Raw genomic sequence first — 15,147 nt, forward strand, 5'->3', positions numbered from 1 at the left:
TTCTGGTCTCCAACCAAGGAGGGCCTACAGCAGCACCTAGATCTTCTGCACAGATTCTACCAGACCTGGACCCTGACAGTAATTCTCAGTAAGACCCATCCCTCTACCCTGTACAGGCCCAGTCCCATCCCTCTACCCCTCTGTAAATGGCTCTAAAGCCTCCTTGCACCTCATTGGGGATTTCTCTGTTTTATTGTTAACATATATTCTCTTTAAATGCTTTTCTAGGGCAGGGAAGGAAATTAGAACCCTATAACTAATACATGGGTTGCCCCATTTCACATCTGCATGTCATTAAACCTTAGACTATTAACCATTGACCATAAAGAAGAGAAAACATGTACTATGGTTGTAGAAAGCATTATATGTTCATAACAGAATATCAAACAGAAACAAAACATATTTGGAAAATATGTGTTAAAAGATAAACAGCATGTATAATATACATATTAGTTTGTATGAAGTCCAAACAAGATGGAATACGTGGGGTATATTGGCTTTGTGCTATTATTACTCTAGGGGACACATCACAGCCAGAAGAGGACTGGCCACCCATATAGCCTGGTTCCTCTCTAGGTTTCTTCCTAGGTTCTGGCCTTTCTAGGGAGTTTTCCTACCGTGCTTCTACACCTGCAATTGCTTGCTGTTTGGGGGTTTAGGCGGGTTCTGTACAACACTTTGAGATAGTCAGCTGACGTAAGAAGGGCTTATAAATAAATGTGATTTTGGATTTGATCTTACCAACTTTGAGACGCTGCCTACAATGCAAATATTATTATGGGAGATGTTTATGAATTCAAGTTGTGGGCTTCTTTCATAAGTTAGGATTCAGGAGTCACTATGGGTTTTTCCAACTATAGTATAGAAAGTCAGTGGTGGAGAATCTCATGCTGTGTCCATTTGATCCTTAAAAGGTCAAATTCCAGAATATTGGGTAGCTTTCTCCTCAGTCCAATTCCAGAATATGGGGTAACTTTCTGCTCAGTTCAGGGTCCTGTATATCTGTAAGAATTGAGAAACACATATTAGTGGAGAAAATAAACAAGAGGTTTATGACCCTGTCTCCAAATCATTAAAAAAGCCCTTTCACAGGATATTGTCATCAATTAACTTTGTTTATTTTCAAGACCCTTCAATTCTAGACGGGGTGAAAAATGATGATTATTTAGGTGCCCTTCGGCATTCATCCCATTTGGGGCTTCACATGAATGTCTAGAGAGAGATATCTTTATGGCTATGAGCCTATGAATGATGGGAGTCACAAATAAAGTGGTCAGGGTACTTAACCTTTGACCTCAAGGTCCTGGGTTAACTTCCTAGTCCTAGTGTGTACTTGTGTACCACTGTGTGCTATCAATGCATGGCACTTTTCCGCATGCATTATGTCCTGCAACCTGTATAGTATTGAGGAGAAATAGGAGAAGGGAGGAAAGAAAGACAAAGACATGTTAAAGAAAGTTTTGGTCAATAAGTAGATGTACCTCTGTATGTTCTGCAGTGCTCGGTTTCATTCACAGTAATCGATGGAGTTGGTGAGCAGCCAATCCGAGGAGTAGCACTGGGCATGGGGAGCCAATCGCTAAAGCCTGAATAGGGGTCGGTAAAAGGTCATTAGAACATGATAAGCTGCAGAATGGAAGTGTTATAAGAACATTCACTGGGGTTAGTGTTTGCATGTTTCATCGCTGTCTTGGCAAGTTTGCTCCTCATGCAGAGACCTCCTGTCTCTGTGAATGCTGGAACTACAGTATGTGACACTTCAGCATTATTTACCCCTTGTGTTTACTGAAACACATTTTTCCTGCTCAAACGTGACAAATCTAAAATACGGAGGCCCACAAAGACACGTTTGTGTTCGTTGAGGGATCACAATGATCATGGTATTTTTGGTATTTTATTAGGATCCCCATTAGCTGTTGCGAAAGCCGGAGCTACTCTTCCTGGGGTCCACACAGAACATGAAACATGACATAATACAGAACATTAATAGACAAGAACAGCTCAAGGACAGGCAGCATTTGCAGAGGTCTTGATTATGGAACAGCTTGCAGCTGGTGGGGATCTGCTCTGCCTCCAGCACACCTGTCTCCACCCACACAATCACACACGCACAGAGAGGGAGAGAGCACTGGGGGAGTGGCGGCAGGTTAGGGAGACACAGCATGAGAAGTAGAGGGCGTGGCAGGAGCAGATGTAACAACTGGCATGCATAGTATTTATATTAGCCCTCTGATTACAATGAAGAGCAAGACGTGCCGCTCTGTTCTGTTCTGCAGCTTAACTAGGTCTTTCTTTGCAGAACTTGACCATATGACTGGACAATAATCAAGATAAGACAAAGCTAGAGCCTGTGGAGTGTGGTGTCAAAAAAGCAGAACATCTTTATTGCAGACAGACCTCTCCCCATCTTTACAACCGTTGAATCTATATGTTTTGACCATGACAGTTTACAACCTAAGGTAACGGCAAGTAATTTAGTCTCCTCAACTTGTTCAACAGCCACACCATTCATTACCAGATTCAGCTGAGCTTAGGGAATGATTTGTACCAAATACAATGCTCTTAGTTTTAGAGATGTTCAGGACAAGGGTTTCAGTGAGTTCATTAGCTGTGGTTGCTGCCACTTATATGGTTGAATCATCAGCATACATGGACATACAGGCTTTGTTTAATTCACAGGGTGGCAGGGAAGCCTAGTGGTTAGAGCGTTGGACTAGTAACCGGAAGGTTGCAAGTTCAAACCCCCGAGCTGACAAGGTACAAATCTCTCGTTCTGCCCCTGAACAGGCAGTTAACCCACTGTTCCTAGGCCGTCATTGAAAATAAGAATTTGTTCTTAGCTGACTTGCCTAGTAAAATGTTATGGTCAATAATATCCAAGGTTGCACTGAAATCTAACAGTATAACTCCCACAATCTTCTTCTTATCAATTTCTTTCAACCAGTCAATCAGTCATTTGTGTCCTGTTGAGTGCCCTTCTCTATAAGCATGCTGAAAGTCTGTTGTCAATTTGTTTACAGAGAAATAGCATTGCATATGGTGAAACACAATTTTTCATGTCGTGGAGGCATGACAAGACCCAAAACTGATCCAGGATGTGTATAGGATGTACAGCGTGTGACACAGGATGAGGGTCCATGGACGTTAACGATTACATTTGGTTATACAACATCACCTTTAAAATACAGTAATACACCACTGTATGACATCATCACATTTAAAATACAGTAATACACCACTGTATGACATCATCACATTTAAAATACAGTAATACACCACTGTATGACATCATCACATTTAAAATACAGTAATACACCACTGTATGACATCATCACATTTAAAATACAGTAATACACCACTGTATGACATCATCACATTTAAAATACAGTAATACACCACTGTATGACATCATCACATTTAAAATACAGTAATACACCACTGTATGACATCATCACATTTAAAATACAGTAATACACCACTGTATGACATCATCACATTTAAAATACAGTAATACACCACTGTATGACATGAAGAAGCTGCCATATTAGATGAGACGCATTAGGGACATTAGACAGAACCGGACATACTGACAAATAAAAACAGAATAGATTTGCTTTCAGTCTGCAGACCTTGTCCAAAACACAGGTTTTCCTTCATTTTATACATTGATGGGGAGATGTATGAAGCCAGGCTGTCAATTAGTGGTGTGTTGCTGAGATAGGAAGCAGCCATAACGCCAAATATACTGTACCTTATTCTCAAGATCCTTCTCCTCCACATTCTTCTTCTCTCCTAGAATTACATACAAACTATAGTCCTCATGACCGGTGGTGTTACCTTAAAAGATGACAGACATCAACGATGTTGGTGAGGAGAACCACAAAGTGAGGCCACACTAACACTTGAACTAACATATCTGGTTAAGTGGCTTACTGAAATAGGTGTAATCGAAGGTGGCGGTGTAGTCATAGTCTGGTGTTTGTGTAGAATAGTCATCATATTCCTCCTCATAGTCCTCTTTGTTTGCTGTGGAAAAAGGGAAGAGAAAGAAATGCTATGACCAAAAACCTGGTCAGCCCTGAAACTAAAAGCCATCTATATCATACCTCATATCCCATTATGTCTTTCACTGAACTACACTCCAAGTCATTGTGCACCTCAACATCTTCTATTACAAACCTATCAGATACACCCAACATGAGGATTACGCAGTGTGTTATTTGCAAGCAAACAAAAGCCATTGTTCCATTAAATGTGGATTCTGGGTTTGGAGAGCCCCACCTCATTTGTTTGGTATGCCTCAGGGGAGAAATAAACCTTATCTTCCCTGCCCAGGACCAACAGAGACATCTCCTATGAGTTATGGAGCAGAGACAAACAGAGACTTCTCCTATGAGTTATGGAGCAGAGACAAACAGAGACTTCTCCTATGAGTTATGGAGCAGAGACAAATAGAGACTTCTCCTATGAGTTATGGAGCAGAGACAAATAGAGACTTCTCATATGAGTTATGGAGCAGAGGCAAATAGAGACTTCTCCTATGAGTTATGGAGCAGAGACAAATAGAGACTTCTCATATGAGTTATGGCGCAGAGACAAATAGAGACTTCTCATATGAGTTATGGAGCAGAGACACACAGAGACTTCTCTATGAGTTATGGAGCAGAGACACACAGAGACTTCTCCTATGAGTTATGGAGCAGAGACACACAGAGACTTCTCTATGAGTTATGGAGCAGAGATACACAGAGACTTCTCCTATGAGTTCTGCAGCAGAGATAAACAGAGACTTCTCCTATGAGTTATGGAGCAGAGACACACAGAGACTTCTCCTATGAGTTATGGAGCAAAGACAAATAGAGACTTCTCCTATGAGTTATGGAGCAAAGACAAATAGAGACTTCTCCTATGAGTTATGGAGCAGAGACACACAGAGACTTCTCCTATGAGTTATGGAGCAGAGACAAATAGAGACTTCTCATATGAGTTATGGAGCAGAGGCAAATAGAGACTTCTCCTATGAGTTATGGAGCAGAGACAAATAGAGACTTCTCATATGAGTTATGGCGCAGAGACAAATAGAGACTTCTCATATGAGTTATGGAGCAGAGACACACAGAGACTTCTCTATGAGTTATGGAGCAGAGACACACAGAGACTTCTCCTATGAGTTATGGAGCAGAGACACACAGAGACTTCTCTATGAGTTATGGAGCAGAGATACACAGAGACTTCTCCTATGAGTTCTGCAGCAGAGATAAACAGAGACTTCTCCTATGAGTTATGGAGCAGAGACACACAGAGACTTCTCCTATGAGTTATGGAGCAAAGACAAATAGAGACTTCTCCTATGAGTTATGGAGCAAAGACAAATAGAGACTTCTCCTATGAGTTATGGAGCAGAGACACACAGAGACTTCTCCTATGAGTTATGGAGCAGAGATAAACAGAGACTTCTATGAATTATGGAGCAGAGACACACAGAGACGTATCCTATGAGTTATGGAGCATAGATGAATAGAGACTTCTCCAATGAGTTATGGGGTAGAGACACACATAGACTTATCCTATGAGTTATGGAGCAGAGATAAATAGAGACTTCTCCTATGAGTTATGGGGTAGAGACACACAGAGACTTATACTATGAATTATGGGGCAGAGATAAATAGAGACTTCTCCTATGAGTTATGGAGCAGAGACACACAGAGACTTCTCCTATGAGTTATGGAGCAGAGACACACAGAGACTTCTCTATGAGTTATAAAGTAGAGACACACAGAGACTTCTCCTATGAGTTATGGAGCAGAGACACACAGAGACTTCTCTATGAGTTATAAAGTAGAGACACACAGAGACTTCTCATTTGAGTTATGGAGCAGAGATAAACAGAGACTTTTCCTATGAGTTATGGAGCAGAGACACACAGAGACTTCTCATATGAGTTATGGAGCAGAGACACACAGAGACTTCTCATATGAGTTATGGAGCAGATACACACAGAGACTTCTCATATGAGTTATGGAGCAGAGACACACAGAGACTTCTCATATGAGTTATGGAGCAGAGACACACAGAGACTTCTCATATGAGTTATGGAGCAGAGACACACAGAGACTTCTCATATGAGTTATGGAGGAGAGACACAGAGATACTTCTCCTATGAGTTCTGCAGCAGAGATAAACAGAGACTTCTCCTATGAGTTATGGAGCAGAGACAAACAGAGACTTCTCCTATGAGTTATGGAGCAGAGACACACAGAGACTTCTCCTATGAGTTATGGAGCAGAGATAAACAGAGACTTCTATGACTTGTGGAGCACAGACACACATATACTTCTCCTATGAGTTATGGAGGAGAGACACACAGAGACTTCTCCTATGAGTTATGGAGCAGAGACAAACAGAGACTTCTCCTATGAGTTATGGAGCAGAGACAAACAGAGACTTCTCCTATGAGTTATGGAGCAGAGACACACAGAGACTTCTCCTATGAGTTATGGAGCAGAGATAAACATAGACTTTTCCTATGAGTTATGGAGCAGAGACACACATAGACTTCTCATATGAGTTATGGAGCAGAGATAAACAGAGACTTCTATGACTTGTGGAGCACAGACACACAGAGACTTCTCCTATGAGTTATGGAGCAGAGATAAACAGAGACTTCTCATATGAGTTATGGAGCAGAGACACACAGAGACTTCTCCTATGAGTTGTGGAGCAGAGACACACAGATACTTCTCTTATGAGTTATGGAGCAGAGACACACAGAGACTTCTCCTATGAGTTATGGAGCAGAGATAAACAGAGACTTCTCATATGAGTTATGGAGCAGAGACACACAGAGACTTCTATGAGTTGTGGAGCAGAGACATCATGGAGCTGGTCTGGCCCCCAGGGGGATACATCATGGAGCTGGTCTGGCCCCCAGGGGGATACATCATGGAGCTGGTCTGGCCCCCAGGGGGATACATCATGGAGCTGGCAGCAGGACAATACACAGAGTATCTGGAACTCCATCCATCAGACTCTATACCAGTAGAGGACAGCCAAGTGTAAACTGCAGAGCAGTGAACTACAGTGGGACACGATGCAGAGCGGACTGGTGTGAAACAATGAGCATCAGGTTTCCCTGGTGGAATCTCCTCAGCTAGCGAAACGAACCGTTGCATGTCTTGTGAAATGCTTGGTTGAGCAAGGCCACATGTGAATGACCGTATTAACTTTTGGATACGTTCTAGAGACAGCGTTTTCCTGTCATTTGATTTAGGGCCACATATTTAGCTTGAGATATATCAAACAATTTCTCAATAATTGCAGAGGAATAAAATGCTCATGGAGAGTTGGTTGACAAACATGCTCAAGAAATGAGAAGTTGACCCCACTGTAGGGCTTTACCACCATCTCATTCAACCACATGGCCTGTATGATAGACTAACCTTCATGAAAAAAGCTTGAATGAACGTAAAAGAGGAAATGTCTGCCCTTCAGAGCTAAATATCCAGTGGTGGGTCAAGTGAGCTTCTAATCCAGTCACCATGTCTCAGGGAAAAGTCCAATAGATTCCTCCAGTGTCCTGCAAGTATGGATCCATTCCATTGATTCCGCTCCAGCCATTACCACGAGCCCATCTTCCCCAATTATGTTGCCACCAACCTCCTTTGATACATGTACTATTAAACCGTTTTTGCATAATAATAATAACTCAATGCTTTGTCTCTGTGGGTAAGTTGGTTTTGACTCCCAGGAACCTGATGATCATATTTTTTTATTATAATTGTTTTCTCTCCCCAATTGGTTGTTACAGTCTTGTCTCATCGCTGCAACTCCCGTACGGACTCGGGAGAGGTAAAGGTCGAGAGCCATGTGTCCTCTGAAACACAACCAAGCCGCACTGCTTCTTGACACAATGCCCACTTAACCTGGAAGCCAGCCGCACCAACATGTCGGAGGAAACACCGTACACCGTGTCACCGGCCAAACCCTCCCCGGGGGGTTGTGCACCGCCCCATGGGTCTCCCGGTCGCAGATAGAGCCTGGACTCGAACCCAGAATCTCTAGTGGCACAGCTAGCACTGCGATGCAGTGCCTTAGACCGCTGCACCACTCGGGAGGCCCTGATGATCAATTTTGTTTTGATAGGAGGAGCCTGTATACTCTTGTCTCGACAACAAGCTGAAACAGCTCATGTTGAAACTCACGCTCTGTCTGATAACACTTCGGCAACCGTACCATACTGGCACTGGAGAGGGTTTAGATTTACATTCTCTGTGATGAGTCAACTACAGGTTCTTCAACAACCTCCCAGAACCATAGAAGAGCCCTTTGGCAAAGAAGTCAGACTGCAACATGCCAAGTCTTGCATCAGTTTCTGCACTCAGACTATGGGAAGGATGATTTAGGGAAACACAACTACTCTCCAGCTGTAAATCAGGTGACTTCTTTTAATCCGCTGATATGATAGGGAGAAGTGGGTTTTTTCTTCTGGTCAGAATGGATGGGGCACAAATGGGCTGCTAAAACATCTGGAAAACCCCATGTTCTCCAGAATCACTACTCCCATAGGTAGAGCTTTATTCACTACTCCCATAGGTAGAGCTTTATTCACTACTCCCATAGGTAGAGCTTTATTCACTACTCCCATAGGTAGAGCTTTATTCACTACTCCCATAGGTACAGCTTTATTCACTACTCCCATAGGTAGAGCTTTATTCACTACTCCCATAGGTAGAGCTTTATTCACTACTCCCATAGGTAGAGCTTTATTCACTACTCCCATAGGTAGAGCTTTATTCACTACTCCCATAGGTAGAGCTTTATTCACTACTCCCATAGGTAGAGCTTTATTCACTACTCCCATAGGTAGAGCTTTATTCACTACTCCCATAGGTAGAGCTTTATTCACTACTCCCATAGGTACAGCTTTATTCACTACTCCCATAGGTACAGATTTATTCACTACTCCCATAGGTAGAGCTTTATTCACTACTCCCATAGGTAGAGCTTTATTCACTACTCCCATAGGTAGAGCTTTATTCACTACTCCCATAGGTACAGCTTTATTCACTACTCCCATAGGTACAGCTTTATTCACTACTCCCATAGGTACAGCTTTATTCACTACTCCCATAGGTACAGCTTTATTCACTACTCCCATAGGTACAGCTTTATTCACTACTCCCATAGGTAGAGCTTTATTCACTACTCCCATAGGTAGAGCTTTATTCACTACTCCCATAGGTACAGCTTTATTCACTACTCCCATAGGTACAGCTTTATTCACTACTCCCATAGGTAGAGCTTTATTCACTACTCCCATAGGTAGAGCTTTATTCACTACTCCCATAGGTAGAGCTTTATTCACTACTCCCATAGGTACAGCTTTATTCACTACTCCCATAGGTAGGGCTTTATTCACTACTCCCATAGGTATAGCTTTATTCACTACTCCCATAGGTACAGCTTTATTCACTACTCCCATAGGTAGGGCTTTATTCACTACTCCCATAGGTACAGCTTTATTCACTACTCCCATAGGTATAGCTTTATTCACTACTCCCATAGGTAGGGCTTTATTCACTACTCCCATAGGTATAGCTTTATTCACTACTTCCATAGGTAGGGCTTTATTCACTACTCCCATAGGTATAGCTTTATTCACTACTCCCATAGGTAGAGCTTTATTCACTACTCCCATAGGTAGAGCTTTATTCACTACTCCCATAGGTAGAGCTTTATTCACTACTCCCATAGATAAAGCTTTATTCACTACTCCCATAGGTACAGCTTTATTCACTACTCCCATAGGTACAGCTTTATTCACTACTCCCATAGGTACAGCTTTATTCACTACTCCCATAGGTACAGCTTTATTCACTACTCCCATAGGTAGAGCTTTATTCACTACTCCCATAGGTACAGCTTTATTCACTACTCCCATAGGTACAGCTTTATTCACTACTCCCATAGGTACAGCTTTATTCACTACTCCCATAGGTACAGCTTTATTCACTACTCCCATAGGTACAGCTTTATTCACTACTCCCATAGGTAGAGCTTTATTCACTACTCCCATAGGTAGAGCTTTATTCACTACTCCCATAGATAAAGCTTTATTCACTACTCCCATAGGTACAGCTTTATTCACTACTCCCATAGGTACAGCTTTATTCACTACTCCCATAGGTACAGCTTTATTCACTACTCCCATAGGTACAGCTTTATTCACTACTCCCATAGGTACAGCTTTATTCACTACTCCCATAGGTAGGGCTTTATTCACTACTCCCATAGGTACAGCTTTATTCACTACTCCCATAGGTACAGCTTTATTCACTACTCCCATAGGTACAGCTTTATTCACTACTCCCATAGGTAGAGCTTTATTCACTACTCCCATAGGTAAAGCTTTATTCACTACTCCCATAGGTAGAGCTTTATTCACTACTGCCCATAGGTCCCATAGGTACAGCTTTATTCACTACTCCCATAGGTACAGCTTTATTCACTACTCCCATAGGTACAGCTTTATTCACTACTCCCATAGGTACAGCTTTATTCACTACTCCCATAGGTACAGCTTTATTCACTACTCCCATAGGTACAGCTTTATTCACTACTCCCATAGGTACAGCTTTATTCACTACTCCCATAGGTAAAGCTTTATTCACTACTCCCATAGGTACAGCTTTATTCACTACTCCCATAGGTAGAGCTTTATTCACTACTCCCATAGGTAGAGCTTTATTCACTACTCCCATAGGTACAGCTTTATTCACTACTCCCATAGGTAGGGCTTTATTCACTACTCCCATAGGTATAGCTTTATTCACTACTCCCATAGGTAGAGCTTTATTCACTACTCCCATAGGTAGGGCTTTATTCACTACTCCCATAGGTACAGCTTTATTCACTACTCCCATAGGTATAGCTTTATTCACTACTCCCATAGGTAGGGCTTTATTCACTACTCCCATAGGTATAGCTTTATTCACTACTCCCATAGGTAGAGCTTTATTCACTACTCCCATAGGTAGAGCTTTATTCACTACTCCCATAGATAAAGCTTTATTCACTACTCCCATAGGTACAGCTTTATTCACTACTCCCATAGGTACAGCTTTATTCACTACTCCCATATGTACAGCTTTATTCACTACTCCCATAGGTACAGCTTTATTCACTACTCCCATAGGTACAGCTTTATTCACTACTCCCATAGGTAGGGCTTTATTCACTACTCCCATAGGTAGAGCTTTATTCACTACTCCCATAGGTACAGCTTTATTCACTACTCCCATAGGTACAGCTTTATTCACTACTCCCATAGGTACAGCTTTATTCACTACTCCCATAGGTACAGCTTTATTCACTACTCCCATAGGTAGAGCTTTATTCACTACTCCCATAGGTAGGGCTTTATTCACTACTCCCATAGGTATAGCTTTATTCACTACTCCCATAGGTATAGCTTTATTCACTACTCCCATAGGTAGGGCTTTATTCACTACTCCCATAGGTATAGCTTTATTTACTACTCCCATAGGTAGAGCTTTATTCACTACTCCCATAGGTAGAGCTTTATTCACTACTCCCATAGATAAAGCTTTATTCACTACTCCCATAGGTACAGCTTTATTCACTACTCCCATAGGTACAGCTTTATTCACTACTCCCATATGTACAGCTTTATTCACTACTCCCATAGGTACAGCTTTATTCACTACTCCCATAGGTACAGCTTTATTCACTACTCCCATAGGTAGGGCTTTATTCACTACTCCCATAGGTAGAGCTTTATTCACTACTCCCATAGGTACAGCTTTATTCACTACTCCCATAGGTACAGCTTTATTCACTACTCCCATAGGTACAGCTTTATTCACTACTCCCATAGGTAGAGCTTTATTCACTACTCCCATAGGTAAAGCTTTATTCACTACTCCCATAGGTAGAGCTTTATTCACTACTCCCATAGGTAGAGCTTTATTCACTACTCCCATAGGTACAGCTTTATTCACTACTCCCATAGGTAAAGCTTTATTCACTACTCCCATAAGTAAAACTTTATTCACTACTACCATTTTTCTTTGTAGCTAAGGGTTAACTTGTGTTTGATCATGTTGACATTGCATCATTACTTAATTCTAGATATGTGTTGTACATCAGCTTCCTTAAATATGATGCTTTGTCCAAGGGTAATTGTGTGTTTTATCCCAATTGAAAACCTTTTTTGTTATTCAGTCTTCTGGCATATTGACAAGATGGTTCCACAACCTAATAATTTCACCCCTCGGTCCTATTTCACAGGGCTCCCATCCCATGTCTCCTTGAATAGCAAGGCTTGGGGAAAACGTATATACTCCCAGAAAACATCTTATGGCTCTATTCTGAATGGAGTGTGGTGGACCTTTGAATGACCCCTGCCCATGTACAGTATCTCTCTCTCTCTCTGAGGACTTGCATCTCCTCAGGTTCACTTTGTTTATTGTGCTTTTATGCTCCATGAGCCGGTGTCTCAGATAGGATACAGAACGGCGAGACTAGCAGGTGGACTTCCTCTTGATATATCAATCATATATAGTAGAGATCTTTTCATTGAAGTAAAGAGTGGCCTGTCTACCATGCTTTTTAATATCAAGCAATAAAACTACACTTCCTGGGTATTTACAGACTGTAAAACATGCATCACTGCTAAAAGCTATGTTAAGCTATAGCTAGCAAATGTAATAATTCCTCTGCGCTGTCATCTGGTCTGTTTCTTACAGCAGTAGGAATCACCCAACAGAACAGTTAACGACCAGCATGGAACGAAACTCTCACAGCGCTAGACGCGTTCTTGTCACAAACTCCACAAACCAATGAAGACAAATGTTTGCATCTGACAGACTCCCAGAGACAGCAGCCAAAACAAGACAAACAACAAGAAATAATAAGACAAAGCAACCAGAAGGTGGTTTGGTGAAGAGGTCTTTCCCAGCATTGTAAGTCTAAACTCTCTGGCTGGATAAAAAAGTTCATCCACAGAACAACCAGCCGGGTCGAGTCCATAGGGAATCCACAGAGCTCCTTCTCCGCTGGTGCCTGAGAAAGTCATCACTGCCCACAGTAGGGTTACAACAACACTGTACGTGGCTATTTCAAACTGCTCCACAGTGCACTAGATATTGTTTCTAGGAATTCCCGGGGCACAATGTCCCCATCCTAACCTTGACTCTGTCTGACAGTTCAGCCATCCTCACTTCGGGCACCGGCTTCAGATAACAACAAAAATCCCTTTTGGTGTCCTGTTTAAACACCCCTGCATGGGGTAAGTGGTGCCCTCTTTGATCCACCATTGAGAGATTACCCTGAGGTCCGCCAGTGCTCTAGCCAGTACAAAGTTCAAAGATCAGTGAATACTCACCCCAGCACAAGGGTAGCAGCAGCGCCCCAGTCACCCAGAGAGAGAGCAGTCGTCTGTGCATCCTGGAAGGGAGATGGAGGCAGAGTGGGAAGGGAGAGCCGAACGCAGACAATGTGGTGTGTGAGTAGGGGTGTGTGTGAGTAGGGGTGTGTATCTGAGTAGGGGTGTGTGTGAGTGTGTCTGAGTAGGGGTGTGTGTAAGTGTGTGTGAATAGGGATGCGTGTGTGTGTGAGTGTGTGTGTGAGTGTGAGTTTGAGCACGCTATTGTGGCAGGGAGGGCAGGCTAAAAGAAAGCCCAGAGGGAAGTACTCCCTTCATATAGGATACTTTCTCCCAGTATCTTGTTCTTCTTATTTTAGAGGTAAGAGGGAACTAACAAAGAAACTCAACTCCAGCCGACAGATCCTGAAATGTTGGCTGTTTTATAGTCTACAGTTTGATCTTGACAGGCAACGGTTGATTTGTGTCGTTTGTGCTCTTCTCATCTTTATCAGGGGCCCTCATTGTCTGAAAGGAATGACAGGATTTTCCCAACATGTCAACTTGACTCGCATATCATAAGACAAATTATTACAATTACTCTATTACTAAACTGAAAACTAGATAGTTGATTATCTTGTTTCTTGATTTGTTATACTGTATGGTCACTGTTACAGGCACAGTCAGAAGAGGAACCTATGTTGCGTTCTAGGTTCCTGCCTGTCTAGGGAGTTTTCCCTAGTCACTGTGCTTCTGCATCTGCATTGCTTCCTCTTTGTGGTTGTAGACTGGGTTTCTGTACAGCACTTCGTGACAACTGCTGATGTAATAGGGCTTGATAAATACATTTGATTGATTGTTTGCAGAACAACGAGGCAAGGGCGACTTAAGAATTTTGTCTTACATTTTTGTCTAGAATTTATTATCGCCTGTGTGTGTGTGTGTGTGTGTGTGTGTGTGTGTGTGTGTGTGTGTGTGTGTGTGTGTGTGTGTGTGTGTGTGTGTGTGTGTGTGTGTGTGTGTGTGTGTGTGTGTGTCTGGCAGCCTTGTTTTGACGATCCCTTCTGTGCTGACGAATGGTCAGAGGAGGAGAGGGAGAGAAAGAGAAAGAGTGATGAGAGGAGGAGAAGGAGAGAAAGAGAAAGAGTGATGAGAGGAGGAGGAGAGAAAGGTCAAGAAAAAAGCCAGGGGTTCAGATAACACTCCCCCTTCCCTACTCCCTATCCCTCCCCCGCTCTACTCCCTCTTCCCAGGGTTCTGAATAAACAAGGGCAGATATATGGGACAATACTGTATCCCCAGCTCTTCTAACTTGCCTCTCTACATCCTAACTAGTCCCAGCTGTGTGCTGGGGGTGTGAGAGCTTGACCGTGGGTGTTGGGAGATGGTCAGGGAGGATGTGCTGGACACACACACACACACACACACACACGCACTCACATGCGCACACACACACACACACATACACACATACACACACACACACACACACACATACACACATACACACATACACACACACACACACACACACACACACATATATTCAGAATATCCCTCATTCCAGGAGAGTCAATGTTCCCAGAAGGTTTCTTATGTTTTCTTCCTTCTACCTCCCAGCTGTAAACAGTCCATTATTTCACCTTTACCAGTGGAAACCTGCTTCTCATTATGCTGCCTGTCAATCATAACCATAGACTGTAAACCATGGGTGGCCAACGTGACCATGTTCCTGTATTTACCATCTTAACAGATTCAATCTG

The 15,147-nt window shown here is 42.5% G+C and overlaps 1 long non-coding RNA gene across 1 annotated transcript; it reads right to left on the reverse strand.

Moving 5' to 3' along the window:
* Positions 1–741: 741 nt before the first annotated feature.
* LOC109881216 (uncharacterized) lies at positions 742–13,698 on the reverse strand. The gene is made up of 5 exons (XR_004208299.1): positions 13,406–13,698; positions 3,934–4,026; positions 3,752–3,837; positions 1,482–1,586; positions 742–1,002 (listed from the first exon to the last, which is right to left on the reverse strand). It is a non-coding gene; the product is annotated as an uncharacterized LOC109881216 (long non-coding RNA).
* Positions 13,699–15,147: the final 1,449 nt, after the last annotated feature.

The sequence above is a fragment of the Oncorhynchus kisutch genome, unplaced genomic scaffold (assembly GCF_002021735.2).
Source record: "Oncorhynchus kisutch isolate 150728-3 unplaced genomic scaffold, Okis_V2 scaffold1522, whole genome shotgun sequence".
Taxonomy (NCBI): domain Eukaryota; kingdom Metazoa; phylum Chordata; class Actinopteri; order Salmoniformes; family Salmonidae; genus Oncorhynchus; species Oncorhynchus kisutch.